The sequence below is a fragment of the Zea mays genome, chromosome 1, assembly GCF_902167145.1.
Source record: "Zea mays cultivar B73 chromosome 1, Zm-B73-REFERENCE-NAM-5.0, whole genome shotgun sequence".
NCBI lineage: Eukaryota > Viridiplantae > Streptophyta > Magnoliopsida > Poales > Poaceae > Zea > Zea mays.
In genome coordinates, this window is record NC_050096.1 from 251,164,438 (window position 1) to 251,185,572 (window position 21,135).

At 40.3% G+C, this 21,135-nt stretch overlaps 1 long non-coding RNA gene and 1 pseudogene across 1 annotated transcript; both read right to left on the bottom strand.

Moving 5' to 3' along the window:
* Positions 1-2,566: 2,566 nt before the first annotated feature.
* LOC103645422 (F-box/LRR-repeat protein 12-like) lies at positions 2,567-3,279 on the bottom strand (annotated as a pseudogene).
* Positions 3,280-3,319: 40 nt separating this feature from the next.
* On the bottom strand, positions 3,320-4,039 carry LOC103643609 (uncharacterized). The gene is made up of 3 exons (XR_561121.2): positions 4,020-4,039; positions 3,851-3,929; positions 3,320-3,372 (listed from the first exon to the last, which is right to left on the bottom strand). It is a non-coding gene; the product is annotated as an uncharacterized lncRNA (long non-coding RNA).
* Between the last annotated feature and the right edge of the window lie 17,096 nt (positions 4,040-21,135).

The window sequence follows — 21,135 nt, forward strand, 5'->3', positions numbered from 1 at the left end:
GTGTTTGGTAAAGGGACTAAATGAGACTAAAAACTAGAGACTAATCTTTAGTCCCTCTGACCAAACACCCCCTAAAGCTTGTGTCGATATCGGTTTTATATCAACTAAAATAAAAAGTTGTTGGATTGAAGCCCCATTCTTCAGTAGTGATAGAATCATCTCATCTCTAAAAAATGGGCTAGGTCAGTACCATCTACCATGTCTCTAAACCAAAAACATATTAGGTCCCCTCTGACTTTCCATCATGTTTTTTTTTTACTTTCACAAAAGACATAAGCCAATCAAAGGAGTGAAAAGAAACAATTGGACTAACAGTTGCTTTTGCTCTGGTACAAAACTCACAACATCATCATCCCTACTTTCTCATACTTTTAGCTTCAAAAATTACCAACATGTTATTAGTTATGAAAAATAACGGCTCACTTTCCTCTATTGCTGTCACGTGAAAGAAAGAGGAGCGTCCATTTGCTACAACCCGCTGGCGGTTGTCCATTTAGTCCTTGACTCCGTCTTCGACAAGCACAACTCTAGCCAGGGCGCATAGCCATGCATGTGTTAGAAATAGACCGTATAAATAACAATAGAGATGCACATATATATATTTTGATGTATCCATTATATATATATATATATATATATATATATATATATATATATATATATATATATATATATATTAGGAGCTCTGGGCTTCCTTTAGTTATTGGAAGCACAGGCCAGACAGTGCAATCTGGTCGAGCCGAACCAGTTCCAGATGTCTATAAAAGAAAATCCGTAGTGCTAGGGATCAGTTTTTCACGCCCCATCTCGATTCATTAGCGACAGCGGTTGCCCGATAGTGCGCGCGGCGGTGGCCGCGGCTCCCCGACCTCGACATGCGGTGGCGGCGGTTCCCAGGCCAGCGGTGGCGGCCCCCGATCCAGAGGGCGAGCGGTGGCGGCGGTTCCTAGGCCGGCGGTGGCGGCCCCCGATCCAGAGGGCGAGCGGCGGCAGCGCCCTTGTGCGGTGGCGGCGGTTCCCAGGCCGGTGGCCGCAACTAGGGCTGGAAAAAAAGCTCGAGGCTCGCGAGCCGGCTCGGGCTCGATCAGGCTCGGCTCGGCTCGGTGAGGCTCGCGAGCCTAAACGAGCCCGAGCCGAGCCTAATTCTGCGGCTCGCTACACTAACGAGCCGAGCCGAGCCGGCTCGGTGAGGCTCGCGAGCCGGCTCGAGGCTCGGTCCAAACTACTGCTTACTCGTATCTCCGTTGACCAGTGTGTAAGTGTGCTATTTTGGTCACAATTCACAAGGAACTAGAGTGCAGGGACATAATTTTTTATTATATGGAACATATTGTGCTTCAAATTTGAGCTAATGACTATAATTACTGTTGTTGAGTATTTGAGTGTACAGGCTCGCGAGCCGAGCCGAGCCGGCTCGCGAGCCTATATCGAGCCGAGCCGAGCCTCATTACCGAGCTCGCTAAGTGACCGAGTCGAGCCTGGCTCGGCTCGCTATTCTACCGAGCCTCACCGAGCCGAGCCGAGCCTGGCTCGGCTCGGCTCGTTTCCAGCCCTAGCCGCAACTCCATTACCTCGACGCGCGGTGGCGGAGGTTCCTCGATCCGCACACTACAAGAGAAATGAGTATTAACGATAGGATATGTGGTCGTTAATAGCCAAAATGTGGTCGTCAAATGTAAACAACGACCACAAAAATGTGGTCGTCGATGGTCGTCAAATGTTCCGTCGTTAGTTGTAGTAACGACCACATGTAGATTCCGGTCGTTATTCGATTAACGACCAGATATATAATGGTCGTTAGTTGTGGGGTATTAACAACCGCATAAAAAGCATCAACAACCAAATTTGCAGCTTTTAGCGACCACATATGAGGCATCAACAACCTTGGTTTTAGCTATAACAGACATGACTATTAACAACCACATGTCAACATTAACGTCCACTTACAATAGTATTGAAAACTGCAACTGTAATCATATTACATTAATAGTATATCAAAGTCAGGAAACTAAATTTCATTTCAGCATGCACCAACAAACACTTCACAGCTCATATATATATGAACCTCATTTGAAACAAGTATAAATTGTATTAACCAAAACAAATCTGATTATTACATATGAGATGTATTTCCATATAGTATAAAATCTGAAAAATCTTTTACAGCAATGATCACACTAGGACTTTTCTTCTCCCTGCCATAGACTCCAGCGTGCCTCACACCGTATATGGTGGCCTCAACTTCCATCAGCATCTCCAACACAACTTCCATGCTGATACGTTGGCTTCCATCAGACAGTCTCACGTCTGGGACGCTCTTGGTGCACGGGCATATGGAGACAGGTTGAACATGCTTCAAGAATGCTGGATCCAGAATGCCCTGTACAGTGGTAGAAATCAGTAAGCTGGTCACCATTCACCAACACAATGCTAATATTGTTTGGCTGAAAATATATGGCTCCATTTTTAACGACGATGTTAGCAGGAGAGATCCCTATCAATTTCTCTTGTTAAAAATATATACAAACAGAAGTTACATGTACATGTAAATAGCTGCAGAGGAACTTTTAATCCCAAACTTCGAAAACCTAACTAACAATTTCACCTCAATGCAATCGGAACAAATTCTCAATGGAAGGGCCAATGGACATAACTTCATACACCCTAAGGTTCACGTGGGGCCTGGAAAGGGTAAACAAGGCCAGGCCATTGTTGGTGACCTTGGCACAGCCATTGATATGCACAGCTTCAAGGCGCGGACAGCCATTGCCGAGGGCCAGCAAGCTCTGGTCGCAGATGAGCCGGCAGCAGTTCACATGCAGCACTCTTAATTAGCTTACTGCAGTACAGCGCGATCGCAGACCAGCCAGGTAGATGGACCCCATGGCAAAGAGCAAGGTTCCACTCCTCGAGCAACGGGCACTCACCGGCTATTGCTGCCACGGAATTGTCTGTGAGGTAGCGACACATCCTGAGATTCAGAATGCAGAGGCTTTTAGCGAGCGCAAGGTTACCGAGGCCATCCAGACTAGTGGAGCTTCTTAACTTCTGCAAGTTCAGATACTTGAGTCCACTGCCACTAGCTATATCCAACAAACCGTCTGGAGAAAGCATGCAAGACTCGGCTTCAAGGTAACGCAATGAACTTGAACAACCTCTGAATCCAGCACTGGACAGACGCCTACAACCTGTAACGATTAGCGTGCAGATGTTTGGACAATTGCTGAAGATTGCAGAAACCCCTTGGTCTGTAATGCCCATGCAAGAACCAAGGTTTAGAAATATACAAATATATGGTTAAAAATATATACAAACAGAAGTTGCAATGATACAGCTAGTCCATCAGTAACCATATGTTTGTTTGCAGAGGAACTAAAGAATACGAAAGAGGTTATTAACATCAGCAATCAACAAAAAATAATAATAAAAAATAAATGATCTGAAAATATTAACAGTTGAGAATAATTCTCTATTTTATAGAGATAGACATCATTCAAACATTTGGAGACCACTATGCTGATTATGAACACCAACAATATTGCAAATGATCTTTTTTGCAAGAACTAAAATGTTATAAACTAAATGAAATGAACTACCTAAAGGACAATAGCAAACCTAAGAAATTAACACAAAAGATACTTAGTTGTCCTTGGATGTTTACTGATTACTCAACATGGCGAAAGCACCAGCAGTAACAAAAAAAGTATACATCACAAGTCACAAGAAGATTATGTGAAGGAAAACAGAAAATTGCTTTAAAGTAAACATAAGTGTGCCGGCAAAAAAATATAAATAAACAAACAGCACAGATCCTTTGAATGTATCACAGAAGGTCCTTTTCTCCCTTTACCTTGCAATTGTCTGCATTTGATTGGAATTAACTGATGCCGTACAAGACCCTGAGACTGGTGGCCTTGAGGTCATGTTATCTATTTTTTGGAATAAAATGATGATTGGGTCAGAATAAATATTGGGCCAAATAATAAGATTGAGGGTGAAAATGGCACATATTCTATTACCAGTAGAGCTGGAGTGCACATATTCTAAATTTCTGATCTAAATTTGGAGAAAGCGCTGATCTAAAATACTAGTTTTCAATAAAATAAAATAAAAAACTGTAGTAAACAAAAGATGAAAGTTTTACCTGAAGGCGATTGAGAACCCTACTATACTTCCCAAAAAGCAAAGGTTTCTTTGCCGAAGGAAGCACTTCAAGTATTCTAGAAATGCACCAGGCTTAAGAGGCATGCTTTCAATAAATCGAACTGCCTCTTGTAACTTACCAGCTCGACCAAGTAGGTCCACTATGCATCCATAGTGCTCCATTCTTGGAACAATGCGACAGTACTCAACCATTTGATTAAAGATGCTCCAACCTTCTTGCAACAAACCTCCATGAGCACAAGCACCAAGTGCAGCAACAAAGACTGAACCATCCAGTGTGACTCCTTCTCTGCACATATCATTGTAGACCAAAAGGGCTTCTCTAAACTGTCCATTATAAGCAAAACCAGATATCATTGTTTTCCATGTGGCAATATATTTGTTGTCAAAATAGATTCATATATCATTCACTCTTAAACATTTACTCTAATTTACATCTACTAAACCATCTGAAGATTTATGATGAATACCATCGTTTAAATCTGCTAGATGATCGTATACTAGAACTTTTTGTCTAACTACTACTTAATCTGTTCTTTAGTTCTTCCCACTCCTGTTTCATACGGCTCATACGACTGTTTGTAGCTTTATTTTCTTCTCGTAGCTCTCTATTTTCTTCTTGCATTGCTCTTTTCTCATCCTCGAACTATTTCAACTTTTCTATCAATTTAGCCTTACTAATGCATGGACTTCTAAGATGTCTTGCTTTCACGCCACCACCATATCCAACAATGTGATCCTGTCTCTTTGAAGGGAAGCACTTATCCATAAGTTCTGCATTAGAAAGAGAAGGATCTAATGATATTTGTTCCTCAAGTTGTGCCTGCATTCAAAGATACCTTAATTTCAGAGAGTTGTATTATGGTATATCACCAATAAACAGAAATATATATGACTTCATAAGCTCACATGCTTGCTGGAGGATTCAGAATCTAGAAAACTACCACCCTTTGTGTGAGTCATGAAAAATAAGGCATCCAAACTTGGAGGGTTGTTATCCTTTCCGCCCTAGTATATGCATGGAATATATGTAATCAAAACTAACAAGTAATATACAAGAAAACTAATCAACATGTTTAGATAAAATGTCAAATACTTACATTGTCATAAATTACTTTTCTAAATGGTTTGCTGCCATTGTGATGGAGGATTGTCAAGTTAGATCTATTTTTTGAATTTCTCTTGCTTCTTGCCTAGAATGAAATGAATAATTAGATTACTATACATGTTAACAACACCATCTCAGCAGTAAACAATTAAGAACAGTAATGGGCAGCAGTATAGCACTTACAATGAACTCCTTACTATAGAAATGTTCTTTAACCAACCACTCCCAGTCAGCTTGTGGAAAATCTTCAGGGCAGTTCTTAATAGCTTGTTGCATATTCTTTGCTGGCTTAACATAATGCCGACACAAGTCACCACACCAATTGTTCCATAGATCCCTAGCATGCTCCATGATATCATTTTCATACACATCAATTTTAATGTTTTCGTCTTTGTTTTCAAACTTGTCCTAAAAATTGTTAAACAGATGCCCCATATAAATGTACCATCTTAAAGGATATATATACATATATAAAAGATAACACAACAATATAATGAAAGTATACCATATATAAAAGATAACACAACAATATAATGAAAGTATACCTTTACTGCAGCAAAAATATGCTTCATAGATGTCTCACTAATGTCTGTCCATTTCTTCACTCTCCCCGGGGTAATAGTAGGATCACGGACGATTCTACCAATGTGTCGTGCAAATGATGTGCCAAGAGCACGGTTGTTGTAGAACATCACTTTAATCTTTTGTCCTGATTTAAGTTTAGCAAGATTCTTACATTTGTTTTTGCCACGACCCCTTTTCTCTTCAGTTATATCAGCTGAAACATTTATATATACTTTCATCAATAAGTTGTGTCCCATACAAAAAAAGAGAAAAAATGCAGAACGTGTGAAATTATATTTGTATCATACCAGTTTTTGCAGCATCCATATTATTGTTCTGAATATGTGCCCTGCAAGAGTCCCTCCGCTCTTCATTATCAGCACTTGTGTAGGTATCCATATTATTATTCTGAATATGTGCCCTGCAAGTGTCCCTCTCCTCTTCATTATCAGCTCTGGTTAAGGTGTCCATATTATTGTTCTGAATATGTGCCCTGCAAGTGTCCCTCCCCTCTTCATTATCAGCTCCATTTAAGGTACCAACTTCATGGTTCATGGCTGCAAGTCATATGGAATAACACATAATACTCAAAAGAAATAAATATATGCATTTTAGTGTTGTACTGAAGGTAGGAAATACTCACATTTCAGCTTCTTTCGTGGCCTGACTCGATGCGACTGTCTATCTCCTTTAAACGATGCATGCTTTTTCTTCAATACCATATTTTCTCTTGTGTTTTCTTCTTCAAAAGCACCTTCAGAGTTCTCCCTCCCCTCTTCATTATTAGATCTGGTTAAGGTGTCAACTTCATGGTTCATGGCTGCAAGACATGTGGAAAAACTCCTCATAAAACTCAAAACAAATAAATACTAGCATTTTACTCTTGTACTGAATGTAGGAAATACTCACATTTTAGCTTCTTTTGTGGCCTGACTCGATGCGACTGTCTATCTCCTTTAAAAGAGGCATGCTTTTTCTTCAATACCATATTTTCTCTTGTGTTTTCTTCTTCAAAAGCACCTTCAGAGTTCTCCCTCCCCTCTTCATTATTAGATCTGGTTAAGGTGTCAACTTCATGGTTCATGGCTGCAAGACATGTGGAAAAACTCCTCATAAAACTCAAAACAAATAAATACTAGCATTTTACTCTTGTACTGAATGTAGGAAATACTCACATTTTAGCTTCTTTTGTGGCCTGACTCGATGCGACTGTCTATCTCCTTTAAAAGATGCATGCTTTTTCTTGAATAATATATCTTCAGAAGCACCTTCAGAGTTCTCATTCTCATGTTCAGAATTGTATTCACTTTCATGGTCATAATCAGACTCACTTTCATTATGATAATTCTCACTTTCATTATCAGAATCAAACATATTGTTACCAGTCCCAGTCCCATTGACCTTTGCTGCCATTTTTTTCAATACTTCATCGAAATGCTCATCTTCTAAGTCATCTACAATACCTAGATTGTTAGTAAATTGAAATTGGCATGAATAAATTATTGTAAAGGAATACATGAATGCAATATCAATTACCATTTGCTGCAGTATTTGGTTTTCTATAAGGCCTCTTCTTATGTTGATTCATGGCTGCCTTTATAATAGAGCTGTCATTGTTGATTGTTGTGGTAGTATTGTGTTGTGAATAGTACCTTCTCGCTGGTTTTTTAGCAATACTCTCATTGTTGATCAGTATGTCGGTAATTGGGTTTGGATAGGACCTCCTCGCATGTTGCTGACGAAGCAATCCTGGGCTGATGAAGCTTGACTGGGCAGAGGCTGTTACATTTCCATACCTTCCCTGCATTGTTAGAACCTACACAGATAGCATAGCAATAGCATAAAATATTTATGTTTAATACAGGAAAAAAAATATAAGCACATAGAATGGTTTAAGCACACTCAGAATACTATAAATCAATGGTGACAGGTTTTGTATCCTAGGGAATGATTAATATTCTAGAATCATTATTTCCTCTTTCCACCAAATGATGTAGTTGGAGGATCATCAACAACTATATCTTCCTCGTCATCATAATCCTCATCTTCATTATCTTCGTCGTCTGAATTTCTAGGAGGTACATTATAGGTGTCACGTGGCTGCTTTTTGACAACCAAGTGCCAACCTTTGATCAGATTGTCTTTGACAAAAAAAGACTTGAGAAGCTTTGCTAGCTAATACAAATGGCTCATTTGTCCGAAGTAGACATTTAAAGTTGACACTAACAAGTCCATAAACATCCTTCTTTATCCCTCTTTTTTTATTGAATACGTCAACCCACTTGCAACGAAATAATGGCACACGTCTTCCCCCAAGAAACTGAAGCTCTATTATCTCTGTTAATATGCCATAATATTCTGCATTCTCACTAATTGTACTTCCCTCTGCCGAAACAACAACTCCGCCGTTCTGTGTGCACCGATTTTGTCACGACTCTCTATGCGAAATCTGAATCCATTCATATCATAACCTGCAAAACATGTACTGTTTTGCAAAGGGCCCCTAGATAAGGACAGAAGGTCTTCCATTTGCTCACTTTTATCATGTTCATACAAATTATGTATCTGCAAAGAAGGCACATAAATTACTTAATCAGCTATAGGAAAAAATCAATAAGATATGAAAATATCAATATATGAGTTAACTGACAATACTTATACCTTATTCCTAAACCACGGAATGAAATTTTTGGCCCAGGTGGATGTATATTGTGGCAATGAAGACACTTCCTCGCCATTGCTATACTCACTGTAATACAAAATATTAGTACTAATATCAGAACAGGAAATCGATATGACATAAGTAAAAATTGAAGGTACTGGCAAGAATTACCTAATAAATGGTTGCACCTCATCACAATTCCTTAGAACATATATATGAGCCTGTTCTAACTGAAGCAATTCAAGGTCTCGAGTCTTGCGAGCACCAAGTGATCTTCCCACACAAGAAAATATTGGTAAAGAAAACTTTGCATAATCTGACTCATCATTGATTCGTCCAGGACGATTGTGCACTGTCTGCACATCATCTAAGTACCTCGAGCACAATGTTATAAATTCATATGCAAGATAACCCTCTGCTATTGAGGCCTCTGGATGAGCCATGTTGCGAATGAGAGATTTAAGAAGTTTTATATATCTCTCAAATTGGTACATCCATCGATACATGGTGGGTCCACCAATTAAAGCTTCGGTAGCTAAATGAATAGGCAAGTGCATCATGCTAATGAAAAATGAGGGTGGAAATTCCTTTTCCAGTTTACACAAAGTGGTTGTTATAAGTGGCTGCAGTTGCTCTAACTGTTCAGTTGATAATGCCTTTGAGTTCAGTTCTCGGAAAAAATATGAAAGCTCTAATAAAGGCTCATATATACGGTTTGGTAAATATCCTCGTAGAACATAAGGAAGTAAATGATTTAACATGACATGACAATCATGAGTCTTCATTCCAGATAGCTTTCCTTCCTTCAAATTAACATGACTGCTAATATTAGAAGAGAAACCATCTGGAACCTTCAAATCCTTCAAGAGTTGCAAAACTGACCTCTTAGCTTCTGGAGACAAAACATAAGGTGCTTGTGGCATAACTAACTTGTCCCCATCTTCAACTGGATGCAGATGTGGCTTTAGATTCATTTCTTTCAAATCAAGACGTGAATTATTGTTGTCCTTTGTTTTTCCTTTGATATCTAAAATTGTTTCAATTATACAGTCACATACATTTTTCTCTATATGCATCACATCTAGATTATGCCTCAACAGAAGTGTTTTGAAATATGGTAATTTAAAAAAGATGCTCTTCTTAGTCCAATTATCTCCCCTCTCACTGTGTGAAATCTTACTCTTTTTACTCTGATCCTTGGACAAGATTATCCCCTCTAGATCATCTACTTGTTGCAGCACCTCATCTCCAGTTAATGGCTCAGTTGGGCCTCGGACCTCTCTTGTTCCATCAAAAGAAGCTTTATCGTTTCTCCATCTATGATCTTTTGGTAGAAAGCGTCGATGACCCATGTAGCAGAATTTCTGGCCCTTTGTTAACCATAAAGAACAAGTTTCTTTATGGCAAACTGGGCATGCAAGTCTTCCCTTGGTGCTATAGCCTGATAGATTTGCATATGCTGGAAAGTCATGGACAATCCAAAGAATGGCTGCTTTGAGATTAAAATTAGTCTTGGTTGATGCATCATGTGTGTCGACACCCTCCTCCCAAAGCTCAATCAGTTCCTCTATTAATGGTTGCAAGTAAATATCAATTGCATCTCCAGGACCTTCCTTTCCAGGAATCAACATGGAAAGGATTACATTATGCTGCTTCATGCACATCCAAGGAGGTAAGTTCAAGGGAATAAGGAATATAGGCCAAATGGTATGAGAGACTCGGATGTTAGAAAATGGTTGGAAGCCATCACCAGCAAGGCATAACCTTATATTGCGAGGCTCAGATGCAAAAGCAGGGTGGAGCTCATCAAAATTCTTCCACGCTTTGGAATCAGCTGGGTGCCGCATCACTCCGTCGTCCACTCTACCATCATTATGCCATATCAAGAAAGTAGCTATTCTTCGAGACATATACAACCGTTGGAGTCTTGGCTTGAGAGGAAAATAACGTAAAGTTTTTTCAGGGATTTTTTTCCTTTTGTCGATTGTTTGTTTTCACCTGAGTGCTTGTCCTGCTTCCATCTTGATCTTTGACATATCTTGCAAAAATCTGCATTTGCTTCTTCTTTCCAATACAACATGCAATCATTTCTACAAGAGTCAATTTTTCTATAACTTAGTCCTAGTTCAGTAATAATCTTTTTCGCCTCATAGTAAGAACTTGGTAAATTACTGTTATGAGGTAGGAAGTCCTTCAGGAGTATATCTAGTAAATCTGTAAAGGACTTGTTACTCCACTTTCCCATATTCTTAACATTGAGCAATTTAACTAGTGCAGATAACTTAGTACTATTGGAGCCATGATAAAGAGGCAGGTTCAAATCATTAAGCAAGTTGTAGAACTTCACAACTTCACCAATTGGTTGATCTTCAAAAAAATCACTAGTGGTTGGTTCTGTCATTGTATCGTTGCCAGGATGGTTAGTCGAAGGGAACAAATCCTCCATCAGCTCCTGCATTCCATCATGTGAATCATCATCATGTTCCACTTCCAACTCATTCTCAGTTTCCCCAAGAACTTCTCCATGATGATACCAAAAGGTATAGCTTCTTATTATTCCATAGGCTGTCAGATGCGAATAGACTACATCACGGGACATGTTGTATGTATTACAACACTTGATGCAGGGACACCTAATTTTACCCCCATCACCTGACCTACTGAATGCATAATCCAAGAACTTGGCGACTCCATCTAAATAAAGATTTTTTTGAAGTCAGGCCATCCAAACATTCAGTACTAAGACGCTCATCAACTAGATTCATCCATGCCTTACTCGATGCCATAAATATGGTAAATATTAATTATAAAACCTGTGGCAATATATTTGTTGTCAGAACAGATTCATATATCATTCACTCTTAAACATTTACTCTAATTTACATCTACTACAATTTCATGGCATCATATAAGTTCACGCACCGTTTGAATAATCAGTGTAATTAAACAAGCTCCTCCTAAACCCAGATTTGCCTTTCAGTTCTAAAATACACACAGAATTTATTGAGTGATTTTAGGTATAGTTGATTTCAATATAGTGGAGCTCTGTTCCCAAACTCGCTGGTATGTACAATGAAATTTTTCTTCCCTTGGTCCTCAGTTATCAACTCTCAATCCTCCCCTTCTCCTCCCTCTGCATTTTTCTCATTTCCAATTGCCAGCTGAAACCCCTCTTGTCCCTCAAATACCTCTTGGTCAGTTCAATTATCTAAATTCGAGAAGACAAATTGTTGCAGGGCTTCAAAGGTGCGGAAAGAGTTGTAGGATGAGGTGGATAAACTATCTGAGGCTAGACCTCAAGAGAGGGGCATTCGCCCAAGATTAAGAAGACCTCATCATCGAGCTGCATGCTGTCCTCGGGGACAGGTAAATTTCAAGCCTGAAGAAGTAGTATCAGAATTCTAGACTGCATATGTGCAAAGCAACAATTGGTAATTTAGCTGATATTAGCACTTTACTTTTTCCATGAGAAGGTGGTCTCAATTTGCAACGCAGCTGCCAGGGAGGACTGCTAATGAGATCAAGAATCTATACAACTCGTGCATAAAGAAGAAGCTGAGGCAGAAATGGGGCTGAATCTTCCACCTAATAATCCTCGACATGGAGGAACTGGCATTGGAACTACCGCAGTAGATTCATTCTACTGGGATGGTGTAGGATCTAGGACATCGGCTAGAGGGGGGGGGTGAATAGACGGTTTTGACTTAAAATCAAAAATACTAAATGAATTTAGTCAATACAACAAGAGGAATAAATTCTCTAGTGACAATAAATAAACAATGTATGAAAAACAACTATGGTGATTGAATACTTGAAGAACAATAAGCAAATCACTAATCAATTGCAAGGCAATAAGTAATGCGAGAAGGTAGAGACACCAAAATTTATCCCGTGGTATCGGTGATTTGTCGATCACCCCTAATCCACGTTGAGGTGGACTTCAAGCTCTCACTTGCTCCTCTATCAAGACACGACTTGATCTTTGAGCCAAGTGGACAAGAAATCACTCAATACCTCGGTTCCACTAATGTCACCTTTGTCGCTCCGGCGAGGTAGGCGCGAACCCCTCACAATCAACACCGCAGCTTCTCCACAATCTTCTTGGAGAGCTCGACGGAGACAATCACCCGAGCCGTCTAGGAGGCGGCAACCTCCAAGAGTAACAAGCCAATGACGCTTGCTCAGTGTACCACCTAGTGCCTCAAGAATCACCAAATGATGCAAATGCACTAGGAACCCTCAATCTCTCACTAGAATGCAATCTCAAGCAAAGAGTGTGAGAGAGTGAGTTGGAGGATCACAAATGAGCTCAATGTCTGCAAGGAATGGCCAAGAGAGCTCTCTCACACGAGCTACCCTTCTATTTATAGTCCCCCTTCAAAATCCAACCGTTATGTGCAAAAGACAGCAGTTCTACGCACACGCGGACCGTCCGCGCCCTAGGGCCGGACGGTCCGCCGTACATATAACGGCTATAATGACCGTTTGAAAACATGTCAGAGCTGACTCAAAAGGTGGGTCCGGACAGTCCGCCCTTCAAGGCCGGACCGTCCGCGACCTGGCAGATTGAAACACCCGAGCCTCGGATCAAGAGAAGTTAACACACGCGGACCGTCCGGCTATAAATCCCGGACGGTCCGAGACCTGAGACAGTACTGTCCGGACTGGTCCCCCGGACAGTCCGTAGTACAAATCTACAAAAACACACAGTCCCTGTCCAAAAACGAGTTTGACACTTGCGGACCGTCCGCCCTTCACAGCCGGACCGTCCGCCTATAATTCAGGGACTGGCCCGAAGCCACCTTCCTCTGGTCATGACTGCGGACGGTCCGGCCCTAAGGCCCGGACGGTCCGCAGTGCAATAGAACAAAGTGTCCACACAAATGGTCAGACTTCGGACTCCCTCTGGAGGATCGCGAACGGTCCGCCCCCGAGGTCCGGACAGTCCGCACGTCCATGACTTCGCAATTTTCAAACATGCTTTTGAAAGAACTTTTAACTCACGAAATGTGAAGCGTTGTTAGTCCTCATGCAAATGCAACTACTTGATGCTCTATGAGGCACTAAGTTTTACACAGATCTAAGCCATTGGCCCCTCTTAATAGTACGGCTATCTAGCCTACTAATCCGGTCAGGTATCTTCTCTAAACACCTCAAGACCGGCAAAAAAGAAACCTATATTATACCTTTCACTTCATCTGATCCACAACCAATGCGTATGATTCTTCAACATTTCCTGTTCTATGTGGTCCAACCCTGCATTCTTATTTCTCCAAGAATCGTTAGTCCACAAGCAGTTGTCATTAATTACCAAAACATTACCAAAGGGGCCTAGATGATTCACAATCTCTCGCTTTTTGGTAATTGATGACAACACTACATAATATATTAAAGAGAAGTTTAGTTTATCCAAATCTCCCTCATACCTAAGGTATAAGATAGATCTTGGAGATGAGTTTCATAGGACTTATCTTGATTTGAAGTTCTGTCCGAGAGATAGATAAATCCCAATAAAAACTCAGTATGTAAGAAAGGCTCCCCCTAAGTGTGTGCAGGATTATTTGAAGCTGAAGATATAACACACATAATATATTGGAGTTTGATGGAGACTTTCCTACAATCATGGTTATCGAGGCATACAAGAGATGATTCGTAGAGTGAGCGCAGCAATTATAATCACTCCTCGATTAACCACACATAGAGTAATTTGAACTAAAACATAGTTCATCCCACAAAATATTATAGATAATAGTCCACAGACATACGACATAGAGTTAACAGTTCAAACCAGTTCCAAATGCATAAGACATAAACTAATGCAGGCGACATAAAAAGGTAAAATGCATATGCATGGTCTTAGTGTCCACATAGAACCACCAACTCCCCCTGAAGGAGACGCCAGACAACTTCTCATCACTTCTCTCCCCCTTTGGCATCAATTGCCACAAAGGAGAGGCCTCACTGATCACTAGGCGGAGGATGCATGTTGTAGTAGTGAGTGCTGAAAGTGTCAAACAGGGAGGAGAACTGGCCAAAATCCTGCTGGAGCTGCTGCTGCCTCTGACTTATATCATGCATGTTGTCATTTGTAGAAAGATTGTCAAATTGACTGGAGAGAGCACCCATGTTATCTTGAAAACTCTGTAGCATATTATTCAGCCTGGACATGATGGGATCAGTAACATTAGTGTGAATTTGATCACGAAACTCAGAAAACTCAGAGTTGAGCGCATCCCAGTTATTGTCAAAACGAGACTGCATGTCATCGAGGCGGTGATCCACATGTGTCATCAAGCCCTCAAAGCGAGTATCAATATGAGTCTCAAGCCCCTGCTGCATATTGTGAAAATAAGGGTCAAAGTATCCTGGAGCAGGCTCCCAATATTGCTGAGGCTGAGGAGGAGGTGGAGGAGGAGGCATCTGCTCTCCCTCAACATTAGGAGCTGCTCCACCCTCATAGCCAGGGTCTTCCTCATCATCTGGAAAGGGAGTGAGAGGCCTGGTGAGAAACCCTATCTCATTCTTAAAAGGTCTGAATGGTGTGTGAACAATCTCGCATGGGCCCTCAAATCTTGTCTTGGATTTGATGAGAGCCATAATGTAGGGAGCATATGCTAAATTTTGATTCTTGTCCATTTTCAAGTCATTAAGCTGTCTCATCATGAAAAGAACAATATTCATGACTTCAACATTCATAATGTGTTGGATGATGTTCCAGAACTTATCTCATATTTTACTCTTATCACCACTCTTGGGAAGAATGGTGACTCTGGCAATCTTGTTGATTACAGCAGGATGATGTCTGAGTCCTGCTGTCTCTCCAAACCTCCTGGGAATTCCGAGCCTGGCTGGCTCATAAAATTGCACAAAATCCTCAAAATTATCTTCAGTATAAAGATCCAGCCCAGCAGAAATGGTGCCATAATCCAGACTGTTGGCAGTGGCAAAGTCAGCAAAAGAAGCAGAATAGCGCTTGAAGCCAGTCATCCAGGTAATATATTCTTCTTCAATATCAATCTCCGAGGTAGCCAGGAATTGCTTAACAGCCATTTCATTGAAATCTGTGCGTTGCCCCATAAACTGATACAATCCACATGTTTCAAACTTAGGGATCAGTCCCTCCATGACTGATTGACTTAGCAAGAAGGACCAATCAATCACCTGATGCTTATGAAAATTTGTATCTACCAAGGTGCCCCAAAAGGCATCAAACTGCAGCTGAGTGTGGAAAAACTGGATATTTGTATCAGATGGCAGAGTGTACTGGTTCACAGTCTGTCTAGAGCAGTACTCAGCCATAGAAAATCTCCGCTTTGGATATGTCCATCCTTGGGTATCGATGGGATAGTCGGGATGAACATGAGGAAAATCTTCAGCATCCATGGATTCAGTGCCCCCAGCTGAGGATTGGGCCTCTGAATCAGTGGTTGGTGTATAGTCATCATCATTTCCACGAGGGCGCTTTGATTTAAAGCGACCTGCAAGTTTCTTGCGGAGACCACCAAAACCACTGCAACAATGTGACAGACATCCATAGATAAATAATTGATACCAATCACCATTATAAAAAGGAATGGAATTGTAATGCTCTGCCAGGGTCCGGACGGTCCGCGCTAGGGGGCCGGACTGTCCGCGCCAGAGGCCCGGACGGTCCGCGTCCACCAGGCGGACGGTCCGCGACCGACCAGGGGCGACTCCAAGGAACCCTAGCCGCCACAATTGTTGAATTTGATGATTTTGCAGAGAATACTCATCCAAACGAGTTCAAAATTTTGCATAGCATTCACATTAAGGAGAACTAACAATCCCACCAATCAGATTTTGAAAACTACTGCTCAATTTCAGATCAGAGAAGAAACCCAAATAATCTCAAAATTGAAGAGATTTGATGAAATCCACAAGATTTGAAGATACCGTGAAGAAGACATGTTGATGGAATGTTGCCACAAGCTGTCGGACTGTCCGTGCGCAACTTCACTTCACCGTACGCGCACACTCGACACAGGAGAGTATTTGGCGAGTGGAGAGCAAGAGAGAAAGGGCGAATGAGCACAAATGACAAGTCTGCGGCCTCTACCCGATTTTACTGCCCTGTCGCGGACGGTCCGCACTGGGGCGGCGGACGGTCCACGCCCTGATGAGTTCAGACGGTCTGCGAGGCTGATCGGACAGTCCAATTCCTGATGCTGCGGACGGTCCGCGGTCCATGGGCGGACGGTCCGCGGCCTGATACTCAGTTTTCCAATTGCTGTCCACTTTCTGATTTTGAATTTCGAATCCGAATTGGTGCTTATATATGGACATTTCGACCAATCCAAGAGTTAGTATGCATGCATATACATATTATGTAATTGAGTAGTGCAAAATTTTTGAATTAAACTATGTAGAGCAATTTGGAATGAAAAATGCACCAATAATACCAAATAAATAGCATAAGGAGCATATTTAGACCCGAGATACAATACGACACATGTGTGATCAACTTCAAGCCACATTTGAGAGATCGATCACATTCATTTCACTTCTTAGAGAACAAAATCTTGTTTCATCCAAAGGCTTTGTAAAAATGTCTGCTAATTGATCATCCGTGCCAATGGAATAAATAGAGATATCTCCCTTGCCAACATGATCCCTTAAGAAGTGATGCCGTATATCAATATGCTTAGTTCTTGAGTGTTGGACCGGATTGGTAGCCAATTTTACCGCACTCTCATTATCACACATGAGAGTCACATTCTTGAAAATAATTCCATAATCCAATAAGGTTTGTTTCATCCATAATAGTTGAGCACAACAATTTCCGGCCGATATATATTCCGCCTCGGCGGTAGATAGAGCAACCGAATTTTGTTTCTTAGAAGACCATGAAACAAGAGATCTACCAAGAAATTGACAACAACCGGAGGTGCTTTTTCTATCAACTTTGCACCCCGCATAGTCCGAATCCGAATATCCAATTAATTCAAAGTGAGCACCTTTGGGATACCATAGACCAATATTGGGAGTATATTTCAAATATCTTAGAATTCTTTTAGCGGCCTTCAAGTGAATCTCTCTAGGTGAAGCTTGAAATCGAGCACACATGCATACACTAAACATAACATCGGGCCTAGATGCGGTAATATAAAGCAAACTACCAATTATTGAACGATGAAGTTTTTGATCAACCATAGTACCTCCTTCATCTAGGTCTAGATGACCATTTGTTGCCATTGGAGTCTTGATAGGCTTAGCATTTTCTAAACCAAACTTCTTGAGTATGTCCTTCAAATATTTTGATTGACTTATAAAAATTCCATCTTTCAATTGTTTGATTTGAAGGCCAAGAAAGAAGCTCAATTCTCCTATCATAGACATTTCAAATTCTTTTGACATCATTTTTCCGAACTCCTCACAAAATAATTCATTAGTAGATCCAAAAATAATATCATCAACGTAGATTTGACAAACAAATAAGTCTTTGCCAATTCTTTTAGTGAATAGAGTAGTGTCAACCTTCCCAATTTTGAAGTCTTTGGAAAGCAAGAAATCCCTAAGCCTTTCATACCAAGCGCGTGGAGCTTGCTTAAGCCCATAGAGAGCTTTAGAAAGCTTGAACACATGGTTAGGTCTTTTGGGGTCCTCAAAACCGGGAGGTTGTTCAACATACACTAGTTCACTAATCTTACCATTTAGAAAAGCACTCTTTACATCCATTTGGTAGAGCTTGATATTATGTGCACAAGCATAAGCAAGTAGAATCCGGATTGCTTCTAATCTTGCTACGGGAGCAAATGTCTCCCCAAAATCCAATCCTTCAATTTGAGTGTATCCTTGTGCAACTAATCTTGCCTTGTTTCTTACTACCACACCATCTTCATTGTGCTTGTTGCGAAACACCCATTTTGTACCAATAACATTGTGGTTCTTTGGTCTCTCAACAAGCTCCCAAACTTCATTTCGAGCGAAGTTATTTAATTCTTCATGCATTGCATTCACCCAATCAACATCAAGTAGAGCTTCATCTACACGGTTAGGTTCCATACAAGATACAAACGAGAAATGTTCACAAAACGAAGCTATGCGAGAGCGAGTTTGAACACCCTTACTAATATCACCCACAATTTGATCAACCGGGTGATCCTTCACAATGGAATGATGAATTCTTGATACCGTTTGATAATTGCTTGTTGAAGCATTAGGAGGAACCGAAGGTCTTGAAGTACCTTGATCATGAGTATCCATGGTTTCATTGAGTTGTTGGCTTTGGTGATCTTCCTCATTTAGAGTTGAGGATGAAGGAATGACAACCACACTATTTTCATCATCATCTTCCTTTGGTTTTATTTCACCAATGGCCATTGTTTTCATTGCATTTATCAATTGAGTTCCCCCAACATCATCGAGATTATCACTCTCATCTTGAGACCCATTTGTTTCATCGAATTCAACATCATATGCTTCCTCAATAATACCATGAGTTTTGTTGAAGACTCTATAAGCCTTACTATTTGATGAATATCCAAGAAGAAAACCCTCATCACATTTCTTCTCAAATTTAGAAAGCCGGCTTCCCTTTCTCAAAATATAACATTTGCAACCGAATACCCTAAAATATGAGATATTTGGCTTTCTACCAATGAGCAATTCATATGGAGTTTTCTTCAAGAGCTTGTGACAATATAGTCTATTTGATGAATGACAAGCGGTATTTATTGCCTCGGCCCAATAAGAATCCGATATACTATATTCCGCTAACATAGACCTAGCCATATCAATAAGAGTTCTATTCTTTCTTTCAACAATACCGTTTTGTTCCGGGGTATATTTGGAAGAGAATTCATGTTTGATACCCTTGTCATCACAATATTGATCAATTCTTGCATTTTTGAATTCCGACCCATTATCACTTCTAACCTTTTTTATGTCGAAATCAAATTGATTTTGAGCCAATATAGCAAATGACTTGAATGTTTCAAACACATTGGATTTGTCTCGTAGAAAATAAACCCAAGTAAATCTTGAATAATCATCCACAATCACTAGACAATAAGAATTACCACCAATACTTACAAAAGATGTGGGCCCAAATAAATCCATGTGAAGTAATTCCAAAGGTCGATGAGTGGACATTTGACTTTTATTTGGATGAGTGTTTGCCACTTGCTTACCGGCTTGACAAGAGCTACATAATTTGTTCTTTTCAAACTTCACATCTTTTAAGCCTCGAACTAAGTCATGCTTGGTTAACCAATTGAGTTGCTTCATCCCAACATGACCAAGTCTTCTATGCCATAACCAACCTAGTGAAGCTTTTGAAAATAGGCAAGTTGTGAGCTTTGCCTCATTAGATGAGAAATCAACAAGATAAAGATTTTCATGTCTAAAACCTTTAAACTTAAGATTGCTACCATCAACACTAGAGATAATAACATCTTCAACCGTGAAATTGCAACAAAATCCTAAATCACATAATTGAGCTACGGAAAGTAAATTAAAATTCAAAGACTCAACCAATAGCACATTTGATATAGAATGATCATTTGAGATAGCAATTTTGCCCAAACCTTTAACCTTTCCTTTACGATTATCTCCAAATGTGATACTATCATAATTTGAGCAATCTTCCTCACTCATTTGGGTAAACATTTTCATATCCCCGGTCATGTGTTGAGTACATCCACTATCCAACACCCAATGATTCCCTCCCGCCTTGTAGTTTACCTACAAAAGGAAATCAATCTCTTTTAGGTACCCAAACTTGCTTGGGTCCTCGGATGTTAGTGACCAAGGTCTTTGGCACCCAAATAGCTTTCTTTTTGTTTCCAACAATTGAAGTACCAACAAATTTAGCATGAAAACCTTTTGCATTATGAGAAAGAACATAACAATGCTCAAAACAAGTGGAGGATACATTTTTGAACTTGGGACAATTTTTCTTAACGTGTCCCTTTTTGTGACACTTGTGACACACTTTGTCACATTCTTTCACAAACAATGTCTTTTGCTTTACAAAAGCATTCTTTCCTTTCTTGGGAACATATCCAAGACCTTCACGGTTAAGAGAGCATCGTTGACTTCCCAATATGAAATCCAATTTAGCCTTACCACCATATGCCTTTTCTAGGTCATGAGTTAGAGTGTTTATTCTATCTACTAACACTTCATTCTCAACAATAATTTTTGATTCATCAAGAGCAATGTTATCATTGAGAGAAATTTTGCATTTATCACAAATAGAGTTAGTAGGTAGTGGTTTACTTGTAAGACTATCAAGTAAGTCACAAGTGACTCCAACATCCTTAGTGACCACCTCAACTTCATGCACAATAGATGATTTTTGAGCATCCGCAAGCTTCTCACAATTTTCTTTTAGATCATTGTGAGAGGTCTTGAGCTCCTCAAAAGACACTTGGAGGTTTTTATACAATTCCTTCAAGGTCTTAAATTTTTCTTTTTCTTTGTGCATGTAGTCATCGGCCTCACCTAACATTCTAACAAGATCATCATATGAATAGCCATCATCATCAACATCATCGATATCATCATCATCTTTTATATCATTTAAATCGGTGATGATTTTTACCTTAGCATCTCCCTTTGCCATGAGACAATGGGGGGATGAGAAGAGTGAGGGAGCTTCCTTGATGGCAATTCC